Raw genomic sequence first — 18,073 nt, 5'->3', positions numbered from 1 at the left:
TGTTATCATTCCATTTGGTTAAAGAAACCCAGTGCGGCTGGCATTGAGGCTTAGAGGGTTAAGCCGCCACCTGCAATGCAGGCATCCCGTATGGGCACTGGTTCAGGTCCTGGCTGCTCCACTTTTAATCCAGCTCCCTGCTGGGGCATGGGAAGGCTACAGAGAATGGCCCAACTGCTTGAGCCCTGCCCACCATGTGAGAAACCCAGAGGAGGCTCCTGGCTCCTGGCTTCAGCCCAGCCCTGCCCTGACTATCGCCAACCATTGAGGAGTGAAGCAGTGGATGGAAGATCTCACTCTCGCTGACTCTCACTCTTTCTCTGTAACTCTGCCTTTCAAATAAATAAATAAATCTTAAAAAAGAGCTGTAATTCAAGTAAAAAAGGAAACCCAATGTAACAATGGGTTTGTATAAACATATGCAAGAATATCCCATCAGTTCTGGATAGCAATGTATGCCAAGTAGTTCTATTTGGTAGGTGCTAGAGAAGGAACAAGCTAGGTAATAAGGGAAGAGTATCTTTTTATCTTTACCAGTATATGCTTTTAAAAAGAAAGTATTATATTTCCAATCTAAGGTTAAAAACTAGTGAATAGTGATTGAGTTTACTAAATTCATTATCCAAGTATTTTCCCTAAACATGGCTATTACAGTGTAAGCTGACTGTGTAAGTTCTCAATGCTGTTAGGGGATATTTGGTGCAGAGTTTCTGTCTTTGTGTTAGAAATTTCCAAAAATCTTTCACTGTTGGGTCTGAGAGACTGCATATACTTTCATATATGTAGCTAACATGACACAGCACTTGACTCTTAGTGGGAAACTCCTTTTTCCACATCATCCATGAGTGAACTTGGATTTCTAAGGGCTAATTGAGGTATTCATCCACTATGCTGTGACCACACTGCCTGCAACTCTTCTGCTCTTTCTTACTTGGGTGCTTGCTCATAGGTCAGCCTCCCCTTCTGGAACATTCTTTCCCCAAAGTTTGCCTCTTCCTTCACCTCATTCAGGTCCCTTCTCAGTTGTCCCCACTCCCAAAGCTTTCCCTGATCTCATCATTGTCTCCTCTCCTCTATTTGTAAATATTTAATTATTTATTTATGTTCATTCAGTTAGCTAGCTCCTTCCCCTCCTCTAGAATATTTCAAGGGGGAAGGAAATTGTTTTGCTTTCACTGCTACACCTTAATACTGCACGGCATAAGGGACACAGAAGATGTTCAGGATACATGTAATTTATTCCCTGAATTAGCAGGACATGGTGTTTTTGTTATTTATTATACATCCATATGTGACATCGTCAAAGCCTGGGAGATTACTAAACCATTTTCTCCATTTTATATGTAAAATTTTTGTTGTTCCTAATAAGAATCAGCCATACATGCAGGCTGCTTTTTACTTTGACTCATAAACAATTCTACTCAGTATATGGGCCTAAAAATTTAACAATAAAAAAAGCAAGAATGTACAAAACAGCATTCAGCTAGTGAAAGGGGACTTTTTTTCTACATTCTTGAATGAAGATCTCATAACATATATCAGATCTTTCCTAAACCATGAAATGAAATGACTGGCTATCAGGACTAATTTTGAGAAGAAAAACTGTCATCTCCAAAGCAGTAAAATCTCCATAAAGCAGTGTAAACTAATTACCAGGTTAAAATCACTGGAATCTATCAGGGCCTCCTCATGTCCCCAAGGCAGACATAATACAGTAATTCTCTAATAGTCACTCTGGGAAGATACTGTAATGGGTGGGATGAAGTCATTACAACAGTCTCACTTAGTTCTGGTCCTGAGACTTATAAAGAGAATGTTGGCAGCAGATCACATGTGCAGAAGAGATGACTCTCCGTGGAGCATCAGGCTAGCTGGCCTTGCCCAGTCTCTGGGCTCACTTACTTATCCTGTTCAGACAAGGAATGTACACTTCGAAACCTATTCCAGGATTTCTTCTCACCCCTCCTGATTGAAAGTGAGGAAAATATTTTGTATATTGTGCTTTCTATTTTAGGTTATTTAGATGCTTGCAAATATTTTATGTTTATGTGTGCAAGTAATATAAACTGAAAACATGAGCAAATCCTACCAGAAGCCTCAGGAAAAAAAAAAAAAAAAACAAAAAACAGAAAAACCACAACAATCAAACCAGGTGTACAATAACGGACCCTGTGTTTCTCTCTTTTCTAAAAAAGGTTTATTTATTTATTCATTTATTTGAAAGATGGAGAGAGAGAGAGAGAGAGAGAGAGAGAGAGAATCTTCCATCTGCTGGTTCACTCTCCAGAGGGCTACAACAGCCAGGTCTGTTCAGGCTGAAGCCAGAAGGCAAGAACTCTATTCTGGTCTCTCATATGAACGGCAGGAGCCACCGTTGACCACCTTCCTTGGTGCATTAACAGGGAGATAGATCAGAAACAGGGTAGCCAGGACTCATATTGGTTCTCCGTCATGAGATACTGGCATCTCAAGCAGAGGCTTAACTCTCCGTGTACAATGCCAGCCCCCTATTGCATGTTTCTCTAGACTAGTAAAAAGCTCTATCTTTTAAGAAGTCATGTTGGTACTTGGGGTAAACCAAAATGACTGGATAAACTCATTGGAACAGTGGGTGTTTATTTTATTAGATAATTTTGTACATACACATACAAACGTCCATGGAAAATGGAACTAAAAGATATATTCATTTTAGTGCAAACATTTTTGAAATCCATGCAGTTTTATCATAAAATGCATGTCCATGAACTTTTTGAAGGCCTCCCCATCACGTGTGTCTGCACAGGCACATGTATTTACATTGGTGACATTTGTTTTCTCAAGCCCTCAGATAATCTTTGACAACGCAGCAGGTAATCATAGCTCATCACCCTGGGTTGTAATGGATTGTTTACACTTATGTCATTCTCATGAGATTATGCACCGTGAAGGGAAGGACTTCACCTTGTTTGCTTTATTCCCCAGTGTCCACTTTGTGGAATGGATGAACCACCTTTAAAAGCAGCAGATCTGTGCTTTTCATAACTGTTAACTTTTCCTAGAGGTATGAATTGGAAATAGAAGTTGTTGAGAAAATGGCCGGTGCTCAGAAACACAAGTTCACAAGACACAAAGCTGATCTCTTTGTGTTCTGCCATGGTGATTTCCACCTTGGCTCCAGGCTATATACTCATGAAGGAGAGGGTTAGGAATCAGACTTCCTTAAACTGGTGAGTGCTGAGCCACACACTGACCATCATACACGAGAAGTCAAAATGGGAAGAGACATTAACATTTGCCTAAATGGCTTGCACAGGAAAAGCTGGACACCTCCCCCCGCTCCAATTAACGTGGATGGAAATCTTTGAGTAGATTTGGTTCTTCCCTCTGTGTTCTTAGCCTGACGTTGCCTGGCTGGCCGGTGTGTCCCTTTGGAATTGATAATGAGGTTCAAGAGAGGTGGAGCCTTCACTAAACATGTCACCCCTATTTAGCACCTTTTCCAGGATGGCAGCCACTATTGTTTTATTATGTCCCTGATCAGCTGTCACTATTCATGAAGTAATCACTGCCATTAACACGTCACGCCTCAAGCCATCTGCTGCAGAAAGGCACACACGGAGTTGTTGGTTGCAGGCAAAGCAGGTGTCACCTAGGACTGACAGTCCCATGGTAAAGGCGGGAGTCACCATGGTGAGATAGGATGTCATGTCAAGTAATTCTATTTTTATTTGATGTATTACAGTCAATGGACAATAACATTCCTGCTCAACTTGCAGAATGTTAAAAAATTCATATTTGAGGTAATTGAATTCAATATTGGTTTTGGGGACAAAAATGTCATTAAATGTCTTGACAACAGTATCTAGATTATAAATGGACGATTGTGTGAAATTTGCAGTCAAGTTTAAAGTATTCTTAAGAAAAGTAAACTTTTGACCATTTGAATCTTTTTCTAGCAATCATTTATTGAGCATGTACTAAGAACTGGGGGTGGCCCAGTCAAAATGTAAAATTACTGTTCTCAAAAACATCATCAACTAATGTGTGCTGTGGGGATTCCTGCATTTGCAACCTTTGATCTGTCCCTAACAACACTTGTGTTGATTTTCAAAAATTTCAGTTTCTTATTACTTTCCATACTGATTAGATTTCATGTAGACATATAGGAAAGTGAGTTTGCATTGGGAAACTATGATAATTTAATAAAGTCTCTCAAGAAGGATGATAATCAGTTATCTTTATCACCTTCATTATAAAGGGGAATTAAATTTATACAATGGAGAGAATTAGAAATTTAATTCAGGACTTCAAGTGCTGTTAGAAAGTGAGATGAGTGATTATACTTGGGTCTAAATATCCTTCTAGTATCTTCCACTACTGCATATACAGTAGAATTGCATTCCAAATTTCTTTAACTTCAGAAAATTTCCTTATTTGCCCCAGGCGAATAAGAAAAAGAAATACAAAAATTTAAGTGTGGTAGCTACTTCCATGAGTTTTGCTTTTTTACCCCTGGGAATGAAGAAGGTTGGTTGAAGGTTGGATTTGCCAGCCCGTCAGTTACTTTTAGCAACAACCCCCAGTTCCCCTTGTTCGTGTGAGCATTTTGCTGCATGGGTAGTGGTTTAGGGCATGCACAACACAGTACTGTTAACTCTGATGCACATATCTATACGTCATACATGTTAATGATGGTTTATGGGGTGTTTCAAGGATAAATGTGACTCTAACATTTAGAGTCTGTCCTGTGTGGAGTTATGTTACTCCATTAAAAATTAAATTAAAGAGGCTTACACAATCCTGAAGTCTATACGAAGCAAGATATCCATCTTTCTATATCAGGATTTCTCACCTTCTTTTGAACCCAATTTCCTTTTGAGAAATATAAAAATCTCAAGCTTTCTCCCCAACCCTGGAGATCTGTAGGGCCATCTGTTGAAAACAAAAATATATAACCAGGCTTTATTTTGGTAGTTTGTATTAAGAAAAATGTTTTCTATTTTTTGGAATCTATAATTGTGATACAAACTGTATGTGCTTTTCAAAAAGGATTCCCTTTTTCTTTGGAGATTGTGATATGTCCTGCTCTTCATATGATTCTATTTCTCTGCCATGCCGCAAGAATCATGAGTGTAGATTTCAGATAGGAATCAGACTGTTTCATTTTAAAACCGTCTAAATATGAGAGCCCCTGTGGTTTGGATGTTCTCCCTGGAATTCACTTGTTGGAAACTCGATGCCCAAGGCAGCAGTGTTGGGAGGCGGGGGCTAATAAGAGGTGATTAGGTCAAGAGGGCTCTGACCTAATGAATGGACTAATGTCTTTATGGTTGGGCATTGGCTGCTTATCCTGAGAGTGGATAGTGGATTTGTTCTAACAGTGGCATCTCTCTCTCTCTCTCTCTCTCTCTCTCTCTCTCTCTGTCTCTCCTTCTCTCTTGATAAGGTGCTCTTCCACCATGCTATGGTGCAGCATGAAAGCTGTCTGCCAAGGCTGGGGCCATGCTCCTAGAATTTTCAGTCTCCAGAACACTGAACCAAATACATTTCTATTGTTAATAAACTTCTATTGCTACTCTGTAATGGACAGAGACAGGGCCATTTTAATTCTAAGCATCAAATTTGGGGATCTGAGATGCATGCCATTCAAATGGCTCTATCATAGTGGCTCCTAACTACACTTAGAAGAAACATAAAGATATATGATTCTTGAGTTCTGACCCAAATCACTTACAGTGTTATGTATGGCTTTACAAGTCCAACCAAGAAAATGGCTAATATTTCCTGTATGTTGTGCAGGCGATTGTAACATTTTTGTTAAGTTATCAGGGATTGAGGGAGGCAAAGAGGGAGGAAGGGAAATGTGGTTATCTTAGAATCATATATATGAACTACATAAAAACTGTTCTCTTTAATAATTTTTTTAAAATTGTAAGGCAGTATAGATTAAAATTAAAAGAGTGTTTTATTATATCTTCCTGACAAAAGAATGAATCTTGGGATTTCAAGACATCCCTGAATACATGTGGCCATGAGTTTACGTGGGTTCCCATGTAAGTCATGAGAATTACAGTGTACACCTGGGGTGTGCACATATCTGTACAAGGGATGCACTTGCTCTGCTCCATGTTAGAGCTTATGAGTCAGCAGGAGGCTGATCAAGTTAAAGCGCATGAATAGGTTGTGAATATTGAGATTGATGACCATCTCCCATAAATGAACTTCCATCTTCATTTTGAAGTCTTCAGGAGAAAGTTGCTGTTCGTTTTGCCATTTGGTAAGTGTCAGGATGAATTTAATCTGTCTTAAGAACAAATTTTAAGCCTTGCTGATACAGTTCTGTTTTCTCTGGTTCCACTCCCTCACCCCATTCCTACTTCCCTTCATCCTTAACAAAATCTACTTTTCTCTCTGCTCACAAACCTTTGGGGTCTCCATAGGCTCTTATAGGGTCAGACAATGCTGCAAACATTTATTTGAGCACTGAGGTCCAAAATGTTTCTGGGAATAAAAATGAGTGCAACCCAGGGCAAATAATTATTCTCTGTAGTAGGGACAATTTAAGACCTAACCAAATGTTGCTGAGTTGATTATATACTTTTTATACTTTTAAGTAATACTTATATGATGTGCAGTGTTAAGAATATATAGTTACTGAAACATGTTTTACTTATAATAATAGAACATATTTATAATTATTATAAAACACATATGTGTGTAGCATCTGACAAAATCAGTTACTGTTATAGATGAAGACAAAAAGTCAATGAAATAAAACTGGGATACTATTTTTGTATAAAATCTACAGGAGTAGGACTGAAAATGTGGGTAACTGAATTGAACACTATCAAAGATTATTTTACAGGGAGTTTATTAAAAATGGGATGCATTTTGGTGAGAGAGTGGAACCTTCCAGGAGAAGTAACATGAGCAAGTTTTGAACCAAAGAGGAGAATCCGTTGTTTTCTTCCTGCATCTACAGACTGTAGTGTTTTTCTTACATTTTGTTTTATGGGTTCTTCTATTTGGCCATTTTTATGTTGACCTGAACATTAAATCTGTCATTTAGATTAAATTTATAGAGACACTTATATTTTAAAAATGTTCAAGTAAACAGTATCATTTATGAGTACAATGGGTATTAGTATAGTTGATAATTTTATATCAGAGAATCATTTAAAATTTTCTCATCCAAAAATCATCTTCTTTAGCCCTGCTTATTATTGACTCATTTTTGTACTTAACTTATTGTTTAGATCATATATTGTTATTTAGATCATATATATATATATGACTGAATAGACATGGGAAATGAGCAGAATGAGAGAAGAAGCATGCAATCAAATAAAATTGTATAGAACACTGGCTATTTTATATTAAAAATGAAATTTGAGACCTTGAGGTTAGTATATGATCCACAGGCAAGAGTCTCATGATTCCATTAGAAGATAGGATCAGAGCATATCTGCTATGTTGTCAGGGTCCTGGTTGGTATCTGTTGACTTCCTCATCCATGTCTTCACTCAGGGTCACCTGACTTTTCTTAGTGGAGCCACTCCTGCGTATTCCTTAGTTCATGTGGTTTAAGTGCTTTGCTAAATCTCATCCATAATCTCTTCCAATCCCCAACCCAAGGGCAGCCATCCAGGCTGTCTGTCCTGGGAAACTGAGGTGGTATATCAACAGCTGACTGAGCTTGCATTCCCAGGAATTTCTCATTGAACCCTTATTTTGAAAATAACGCACATAAGTGATAGACAGTGTTCTAGGCACTTAATTCAGTGACAAAGAAAGCAATATAAAGAGAATAGGTTTTCTACCAGATTTAAGCAGTGGGACCTTCACAAACTAAATTAACAGGCTAACAACTTTTAAGATTCATTCAACTTTTAAGATCATTATTGATATGATCCTCTGGGAGAGCTGTTAATAGGTTTTTTACAAGAAGAATAAAACTACTAACAACAATTCAGGTAAATCTCTTAGAAAAAGAGTTCCTTCTGTGGAAAGCAAGTGAAGTGTTGATTTAAATTTCTCAATGATCAAAGTGTTAATATATTTTGAATAGATCCATCTATAAAACATATCTGTATAAACAACAAAACTTGTAACTGTGTAATGGGCAAAAAATAAAATAATGCATTTTCTTCATTGTAATGCCACCCACTAATTTTTTACAGTTTTCTAGCATGTAACATTACCCTTCATAAAAGATGATATTTTGAAATAAGAAGGGGTTGGTAAAAGAAACAATGGATAGTTAATGGAAGGAGAATTGCAAAGCTGTGCTCTGCTGGGTGAAGGAGAAGGGAAAACAGAATTCATCTGGGGATTTTTCAAGCCAGAGGTCATGGTCCGAAGCCTTGAAAGGAGTGAGCAAAGCTCAGTGCCAAGGATTTTTATATCTTTATTTTGATTATTTGTTTCTTTTTTCTAAAGAAATCAAGCACAAGTTATTTAAAATAACAGAATTCATTTCAACATAATACTTCATAAGCAGAGTTGAGAATCGCTCACATATTAAACATTCAAGTATTCTGTGTGGATTCCCAGATGGTTGCATTCTCTCTGGGCCAATACGATGGTGTTCACATGAGGCAGTTTGGTGCAGTAGAAGGCATCTGGGATATGAATGCTTTATTTTTCCATTTAGTCAATGAACACCAAGCACCTATTAGCTGTGTGGCCTCATGGTAGGCATACAGATACATAGGACATAATTCTGAACTTCCAAAAGCTGGGATGCAGGATGAAGAAGACAGGCAGAGAATCCTATACAAGGAGGTAGGTGAGTATATTGTGGGAGCGTTGAGGAAGGAAACCTCACAGGTGAGAGTTGGGTGGAAGTTGGCAGGGAAGACTATCCTCGGGAAGTGGTATTTAGCATTAAGTTGAAGTTTATACAGATGGACTAGGTGGGGAGATTGGAGGGAGTGGGCATTCAGGCAGAGAAGCAGGGCAGAGTCACAGGCACAAACAGATGAATCCACACTGTGTGTGTGTGTGTGTGTATTTGTGTGTGTATGCAAACACATGTGTAAGGGACTAGCAGCAATCAGTGCTATGGTGCACAAAGCTAGAAGTGGGAGATAGTGAAAGGGATGATGTTGCAGAGGCAAGATGGAACTGGATCGTGGTAGTTTTCTTTTTCGGGCCACATTGCTTCAGTTTTATGCAGTCAGACAAAAGAAGGCTTGGGCAGAGTTGTAATATCTCTGCTCAAACTTGTGTGCAGAATAGTAATTAGGGGTTAAAGCCTACAGGAAACTGGTGCTGTGGTCTGTGGACAGGCCAAGGTCAGCTGCAGTGGGACACAGAGCAGTGGGAGGTGCCAGCATGAGCACCAGTTGGCAGCATGAGCTCAGGGACTGAGGAAGACGGTAGGGTTCAAGGTGACTCCCAGTGGAAGCATAAGTGCCTGAGGTAGTGCCACTACCTGAGCTAGGGAGCACATAAACATGAATGAGGTTTTGGGTTCAGTTTTTGCTGTTGGATGAAATTGCATGCAAAGGACATGTATCACTAGACTGTGGGGTCCTTCGGAACTGGCCAGCACTGTGAGCTAGGAATACCTCCGTGAAACGGTGATGCTATGCTCTCACTTACTGCTTTTCCTGGTGGATGGAGAGACCATGGCATCGCAAGATGTGGAGCGGCCTTCATTCTGCTTCCTGGTAGCTCTGGGATTGTGGACGAGTCATTTCAGCTCCGTAGCTTTCTTTCCCTCACAGAGGGAGTAGATTTGGCAACTGGTTCCTCAGTTACAAATCTATTCTAATTCGGCTTATTACAAACCACTTAATGTGGTTCCCTTGCTCTGATTTTTGGCATTATCCCTTCTCCCCATGTACAAAAGTTACCCTCCTGCAAATTTAGGGTGCATTTGATATTTGATGACATAAAAGGAGTTTTCTTAATGTATACAGATAATCTTTGCCCCTTCTTTTCAGGAATTTCTTTCAGTTCTCAGATGATGTGAATAATCCATAGAGAAGGTGCTTGATTACTCAATATTTGGGTGTATCCTTTGAAAATAAATGTCAGCCATAAAGCAGAGCCTCTCTGTCTGTGGCACAAACTCTCACACACAAAGTTTCACCTCCCTCCCCTCTTAGGGAGGCTGCCCAGTGCAAACAGTGGCCACTTTGGGAGCAGTAGATTCTGCTGTGAAAGAATGCATTATAAGTAAAACAATATGTTCTTCAGATTAACACACACACCAAAAAATGTGTTGACTTAGTACACCTAATGACTTTCAAGGAGCCATTAGGCTCAATGGAGTGAATATTGTGTGTATTGCCAAAATATGCCCAATGTATCCCCAATTAGGCATTTGACCTGCAAACTTAATAGGACAAGCTAATTTCTCTTTCAACTCTCTTTCACTGCTTCTTACCAAGTAATTTTCATAGCCCATCTTAGAGCAAGACTATGCATTTTTCCCAAGGCCTGGGTGTTTGCTTGCTCTGTTCCAAAGTTCAAAGAATAATGGAGAAGTGTGTTCATGCGTTATTGAATGGTCTGAGGGAGGGGAATGCTCTACCTGGTCCACATTTGCTACATTTTCCTTATTAACAGAGGCACCAGCAAAGTGTTAGAAGCGAAGAAGACTAATGTAAATTGCCTACAGAAAACAACAGTTTCTTTAGGAATGAAACAGTATAACCCCTACCTCCATCATTTGCAAGTTTAGGCACTTTAATTTGACAAACTCAGTGTTTAGGCTGGGAGTCTGACCAATTGCAATCTGTCACCAGAGGAAGCAGATGCAGAGGGGTTAATAATTACTGACAATTTTTTAACAAGCAGTTTTATTGCAGAAATGGGAGTTGAACCGGAACATTCCCAATCAGAATGAAAGGGCTCACAAACCCAGTCTGGAAAACTCACTATTGTACATGAAAAGGGAGTCTTTCTGGATTTTAAAGAGGCCTAAGGAGAGGGTTTATTTTCTATTTGAGAATATAGTTTAATTTAGATTTTTAGACAAGTCACAAAATCTTTGAAATCCACGAATAGTGCTCTGGAGAAATGGAACAACCCCTCTGTCTGATAATGGAAAGGAAGGCATTGACATTTGATTGTGCCCTCTGCAGTTTTCATAAGATGTTTGCCTCCAGGTGATTTCTTAAGAAGTCAATGTGTAATTTAATGTGTTGACTTTTATTTCCAAAGAATTGCGTTGCTACCCGACTATCTTAGAGGCTATTGTTCCACTTTGAATAGTGACTATGAAAGGGTTCCAATTGGTCTGCATGGATCTTATGATAATTTCCAGATGTTTCCCTAGAAACTCCTAGCAGGACACATCATGCATGGGTGGCACCTTATCGTAGAAAGAGCACTGCACTTGGAGGTCAGAAGATGGAATTCAGAGTCTCAGCTCTTCCACTCAAAAATATGGCCATTAGGCCATAGTTTGTTTCAGTGGTTTCCAAACGTAATTAACCAACAAGCATTGTCTGTTGAGTTTACACGTGTACACCTGGGCCTTACTCCTGAGATTGGGGTTCAATAGGTTAGCAATTGGATGCTGTGTTGTTTACAAGCAGCTGGGGTCAATAACTATGATAAATCCATTGAACTTTAGTGTCCTCATTTGCAAACTAGAAATAGCATTTCCTGTACATCATGCAGGATTGTTGCCAGAATGAAACATAATGATGGATTTAAGACACCAGCATAGTGCTCAGAGGAGGCTCACATATTTTCTGTCCCCACTTGGGCCTTGATTGTTCTGGTTCAGATCTCCCCAAAGTGGATTCTAAGGCTCAGCAGCCCCATGGGATGCTTTCTGGAAAAACTGCGCCAGTCATGTCTGGCAGCTGCACCTGTGCTCCCTTCCAGACTGTTAATGGGACAACTGGCACCTCAAGCTTCTGAGAGGACCTGAAGAAACACACCTGGCTAACATTATTGAGTTCACTATTTATCAAACGCATTTGACTTCTAAATTGTTTTGAAAATGGCAGTTATTGATGGTTGTTGCTACACATTTTAGGGATTGCTCTTTGTACAGTCTCTGAGCTATGATTCTGTAACCTCTCTCAAGGATATTCTCAATACAATGAAGACCACTGCATTACCATGTTTGCCCAGTGCTTGAGGCTTTACATCAAAGGACTGGGGTTCAATTTCTGGCTCTTGCTCCTGCCTCCAGCTTCCTACCAGTGCAGAGCTGAGCAGGCAGCAATACTGGCTTAAATAATTGGATTCCTGCCATTCACGTGGGAGATCTGGATTGAGTTCCTGGTTCCCGGATCCCAGCTCTTCACTTTGGCTCCCACCCTTCTCCTGTTGTTGTAGGCATTTGAGGAATGAACCAGCATATGGGAGCTTTCTGTCTCTCTGCCTCTCAAACAAACAAACAAGCAAAAAACAATAAAAGACCCAAGCTTCTTGATCATCTTGAATGATACCTTATCTTTTCTTGAATTGAAGTTAAAATGGGCTGTCATATTTGAAATGAATCTGTTTAAATACTTTAGTTTTTACTTTAACTGCTCAAACTTAGGAGAACAGAACACAAATCATTTAGAAAGGACTTATACCACCATTTTAGAAATAAAATGAATAACTAAACAGTAGAAATTCTTAGTTCAGTAATTGTTAAAGGAAAGGCAATTAGATTTTAAGAGATCAAACCTTACCCTTGAAATCAATGGAATACGATAAAATTAGAAATCCAAGTATGCCTACATCCAAATTAATCTACTAGTCAAAAAGAAGCTGGGTAGAAATTTATATAAATGAACCAAAAATAAATGAAGTATGTGTTGTAATATAGTGCCATTTCCCCTAAGTCAACAGTTTAAGAGCTTTTGGGAAATTGAATATAATCACAAAGATTTTCTGGCAACATAATCTGCCTGGTATGTACTCCTAGAGTAAGGGAAATGTTTGGCTTCTAATACATCTTCCTGGGAACAAAAAGCAAAATGGAAAAGTCTATCTCTGGTTCAGGTGTATTCGTCCAAGAATCACCTACCCCTTCAGGCATGAGTAGAAGAAGGTACATCTGCATGGATGCATTGTTTTGGGATGGATGAGTGGACAGGGCTGGGAAGAATGCACTCAATGTACAAAATTCCAAGTCAGGTTGGGTGGGGTTTGCAGTAAGAACTTGTATCAGATAACTGCTCTGAAATATTCCTTTTGCAAGCATTTTATTTTGCAGGTTTGGTATGGAAATCTCAGAAGAACAGCTTTGCTTGTGAGCTTTCCGATATTTCCACTCTGGTTCTGGCCAGAAACACTGTGAGAACACCCTTTCATTTGGTATTTGAGCCCTTATGCCTCTGTTTCTGGCTGCGGACCAAAGGGAACAAATGCAACTGAACATTTCAGAACCTCAAAATAGTAAACCAAAAATGGTTTTCTCTGCTTTTGGTTCTAAAAATGATCAACCTCAGAGCCTTGTACCAAACAGTTTGGTTGATCTACCACTAAGGTGGATTACTGGATTTCAGAATCCTTTGGAGAATATATTATGATAGATGACTAAAAGCAAAAAAAAAATTGCTCACTCAAAATGGTTGTAATACAGGTACCTGGTCAGGACCCTAGAGCCTAGATTTTATGAATAGGATTTATGTTTCAGTGTCAAATAATTCAAAGAGGCAGGAGATTGGCATTTAGAGTAGCATAGCTGGGCTTGAATACTGACTTGGTCCATTACTGGCTGAGTGATGAGGGCGTATTTCTGTGGCTCAGTTTCCTATGAGTAAAATTAATAAGAAAAATGAAAAATAATTATACTCATTATAACTGGGTCATTATGAGGAGCAGAGTATTTTAAAATATATTTAAAATTATAGTGTTCATAATAATACAAAAGTCAATGAATCATAGTGATTCAGAGTTTGAACATTGTGATCAAACTGCTCCTGCACTTCCGTAGCTCTCTGACATGCCCAAGTCACTACAAATCTTTGACTATCAATTTACCATCTGTGAATGGGGACAGTGTTGTAAGAAGAAGTTAGTGAAATAATGTGTATAAAATATTTGGCACATAGTTGACACTAGAAAAACTGCCATCAGTTAATAAATTTATAAAACGATGTTGATGATAATGACAGCTTTATATACTCATAGTTTCAGGTGCCAGTCCAAAATGCAGACTTTGGAGGATCTGGATAACACCCTTGAGAGTTCTCTGAATCCTTCTTCCACACAATTACATACTCCACAGTATCTTACTGCATGAGTCAATACAGGAGGGGTGCAGTGGGAGCCTGAGATGGCTTACTTGGTCAGATATAGAATATAGGTTGAGGCAAATGTAAAAAACTCTCTGGGCTAATGTGTGAAGCAATGCTGGTCTTAGCAAGTTTTAGTATCCAGTAAAGAGGGAAAGGTGGAGGTGTAAGGGTGTGAACGTATGCACAGGCTGTAGGAAAGTGAGAAAGTTGAATGCTGCACAGCGGCCTGGGATTGTCCCAGTGCCAAGACAGCTTGACTATTTCCTCCCCTCTGCCACTTTGCACCCTTGGCTGTCTTCAAATTCCCTTCTTTGCCTTCTGCTGCCCTAGGATTGTATTCTTTCCATTTTTTATGAGTCCTTTTCTGCTGCTTTAGGGTACTAGCTTAGGATTCTCTCCTTTATCACCTTCTCTTTGCCTGATACTGTATCATTAGGCACTCACCTACACTTGTTACCCCAGTTGTCTCCTGCACCTTCAAGGCTGAGCCACTGTAACTTTTTCCCAGAGTTCCTTTTGTCCCTGGATTTGCTCAGGCTCATGATGTGAAGGCAAAGCTCATCAACTGCCTCTGTGAGCCTGCTCTTCTAACCTTTCTCCTTTGTTTCAGCCATGCTGTTTCAATATGTAAATACATTTCTCCTGGTGTTAAAACCTCAAAATTTCCTCATTTTCTTGATCTCTACAGCTTTGTTTGATCTCCAGAACCAGGAAGTACCCACTCCAGTAATTCCATCTCACAATGTCTGCCACACTTGGAGCATGGACAGAGTGATGGAAGGTACTTGTGACACTTGCTATGAAGTTCCTGCCTGTGTTCTCAAGACAGTAGCCAGAACTCCTGCCACTGCTTCTCCACTTCAGACAGTGAGAGGGTGGAAGCCCCTAAACCAAAGGGCAGGTGCTGAGTTTGCCACCCATTATGGGGAGCTTCCCTGAAACCATCTCCCAAGGCCTTCTCCTTACATAGACTGGACCAGAGCAGTGTCTTATGACGACTCTGATGTACACGGGGTACAGAGAAATATACTTCTAAAATATGGACATGGTGCTACTCAGATAAACAAGAGATCTATTTGTAAGGAAGAAAGTACAAAATGACACTGGGTAGGCAATCAACAGTTTCTACAAAGTTGTTCTTACTTCCTTGTGTTTCTATAGAATAAATTTCCACTGACTTTGGTAATATGCAAGCGTTAACATCATTGTTTCCTGCTATAATCATCTTATATCACATCCTCATCATCTTTTTTTGCTAAGATTATTACACTGCCAAAGTGATACTGTATATCCCTGCCCCACTGCTGTGACTGCCTCTGTCCATCAATCCATTCATTCAGCAAGGAAGTGTTGATGATGGGTGCTGTGCCACATTCTAGGCACAGACAAACCCACGACTGCTGGCTTGAGGGTTCACAGTTCAGCTGGGGAAGCCAACATGGCAGCATGAGTCCAGGATGATGTGGTGACACACATGGGAGGAATTGAAGGATCAGAGAGAAAATCCTGACTAATTTAACCTGGGAGTGGCTGAGAAGTCTTTGTAGAGGGAATGATGTTGTGAGCTGAGTTGTGCCTTAGTAGGAGTTTCTCCGGCCAACTCAGGGAGGAACAGTAAGTTTTCTGTTTTTGTAAGCTATTCATTAACAATGAAAAACAAAGTGGCTGTATACTTGACCTCACTCTGAATTTAATTTTTTAACAAAGTAATCACAAGTGAAAGCAATTTTAAATATAGCATTATAGGGCACAGTATTGATAAATGAGAGGAAAACTAGTTCTTAAAGAGTGTACCACTCACTTGCTATGCCCTGAAATTAACTGAGAACTCATTTGTCAAGAGCTCACCTACCCTACAGAGAATTCTTCCAATTAACATCAAAAGCGATCATTCTTAACCTCTCATGCATTAAGAAAATCTTGTCTGAACCCAATGTTCTGTTCATAATCAATGAAGCCCTTTATGTATGTTATTTCAAATTTATCACCCTGTATATTACTAAAATGAATGAATTAATAAATGAGTCTGCTGTAGGTCCAGAAGCCAGATTTATTTGTTGTCTCCTAGTTCTCAAGGGATTTTCCTTTGGTCTTTCAGGCATTTCACTCTGCAGTTTCTCATAGTTTGGGATATTTATTGATAGCTACTGACAGCATGTGTTGGTACTCACAGACCGACAATGTCTGTATTGGAAGAGTGTTTTTTTGTGGATTATTTATATTCTATAAATGTCAGCCAAGTCACTATCAGGCTACCCTAACAAGGCTGTGTAGTGGTTGTATTACATAGTTTTAACATTTTTTAAAAATAAAAAGTGTGCATCAAGATAAAGTAAATGTACTTAATGCCAGTGAGGTTATAGAAAGATTGATATGTTCATAAGCTTTGATTTAACAGCACCACATTCCTGAGGCTGATCTCATGATGTCAGATGAGGATAGATTAGGATATATCCCTACAGTATGACCCTTAATTACATCTTGTTAAGGACCCACCTATGGTGATGATTAAAAATTTAGCATGGTAGGTGCTGCTTTGTGTAGAAGGACAGTTTTCCAGAGCACAAAGTATGCTGCAGAATGTCCATGGCTACATTATGCAGGCAACAAATTTACATTTTCAAATAATTTTTGATCCCAGGGAAAGTGCCCACTATGTTCAGTGATGTGGAAAAGAAGAACGTTAAACTAAGGTCTGATTTCCATATATGTGTGGGTAGGTACTCAGGTGTCGTAGACTCATACATACCTTGGAAATGATTTGCACTAGATTGTTAACCTTGCTGTAAGTTTAAGTGAATTCTACTATCATTTTTAAAGTTCTCCAAATTTTTAAATTTCTACACAAAGAGTATGAGTTGGATAATCACAAACAGACCACTGTTAAAAGGAAACTATCAAGGATCCCATGGTAGAGGATGAAGGGGTTACTTTTTGGCCATTCTTCCACGTGTGCTGTCCACACTGCTGATTCTCACACCCACATACAGTGTGAGATCAGTTCCACCAAGGGTTCAGGCTGTGGCCAGGGTGGGCTCTCAAGACTCTGAACATGGCTCCCTGCCACTGTGTCTCCCTTCACGACCCCATCCTCCATTGTCATTGGATTCCTCTCGGAATTAAGATTAAGATTTCTTTCTGTTGTTCCCTCCCTGAACCCTCCCTGACTGCTTGCAGCATTTCCCCATGCACTTGTGCTGGGCTCCAGCCCACATCTTCCATCCGACACCTCTCATTTTGCCTAGTTTTCTTGTGCTGCAGCACAAGACAGCTGTTGTCCTTCAAGATTCCCTTCACCCTGCAACCTCCATGTTCAATTTCATTTTTCCCATCTTGTCCATTCTTCAAAGCTCTGCTCTAGCTTCAACAGTGTTCGATCTGAGCTAAACTTGGCCCTTTCACTTCCCTTTGCACTTCTTTGATCTCTTCTATTGCATTTATCAGGAACTGTATCATGTTTACTTATATCTTTCTGTTCTCATATTAATTTTTATCCTCCCACTTTTTCCTCCTTTTGTAGGGTGCAGTAGTGCCAAGTGGTCCTCAAGCATAGGCATGTACTACACTTATCTGAGGGTTTGTTAGAACAGATTGCTGGACCTCATCCCCAGCGTTTCTGGTGCAACACACCTCGGGTGAGGCATGCATGCCTAACACGTTCCCAGATGCTGCTGCTGCTGTCACAGGTATGGGAACCACAATTTGAGAACTACTGCTTTTCAAAAAGGTAGATAAGATGAACTAAATAAGTGAGCCCCCACCACCTTACTGTCATATATCAAGCACACAGGTTAAGAGGACATGATTTAGAATCAGAGACTTGGGTTTGAATCCCAGTTCTTCCACTTACTGTTTGAACAAGTTAGTTACCCCCAACCCCTGAATCTTCA

General features: G+C 39.7%; 1 long non-coding RNA gene across 2 annotated transcripts in view; it reads left to right on the top strand.

Moving 5' to 3' along the window:
- Window positions 1-14,995, top strand: part of LOC103352191 (uncharacterized) — a 185,912-nt gene extending 170,917 nt beyond the window's left edge. For both annotated transcript variants that reach the window (XR_016218694.1, XR_016218684.1), the window contains one exon: window positions 14,872-14,995. This is a non-coding gene — a long non-coding RNA (uncharacterized LOC103352191). The remainder of the gene's footprint in view (window positions 1-14,871) is intronic.
- Window positions 14,996-18,073: the final 3,078 nt, after the last annotated feature.

This window comes from Oryctolagus cuniculus, chromosome 12 (assembly GCF_051225735.1).
Source record: "Oryctolagus cuniculus isolate XC-2025 breed Fujian yellow rabbit chromosome 12, ASM5122573v1, whole genome shotgun sequence".
Classification (NCBI taxonomy): Eukaryota; Metazoa; Chordata; class Mammalia; order Lagomorpha; family Leporidae; genus Oryctolagus; species Oryctolagus cuniculus.
Note: the sequence above shows the minus strand (reverse complement) of the source record. Positions and strands in the feature narration are given on the sequence as shown.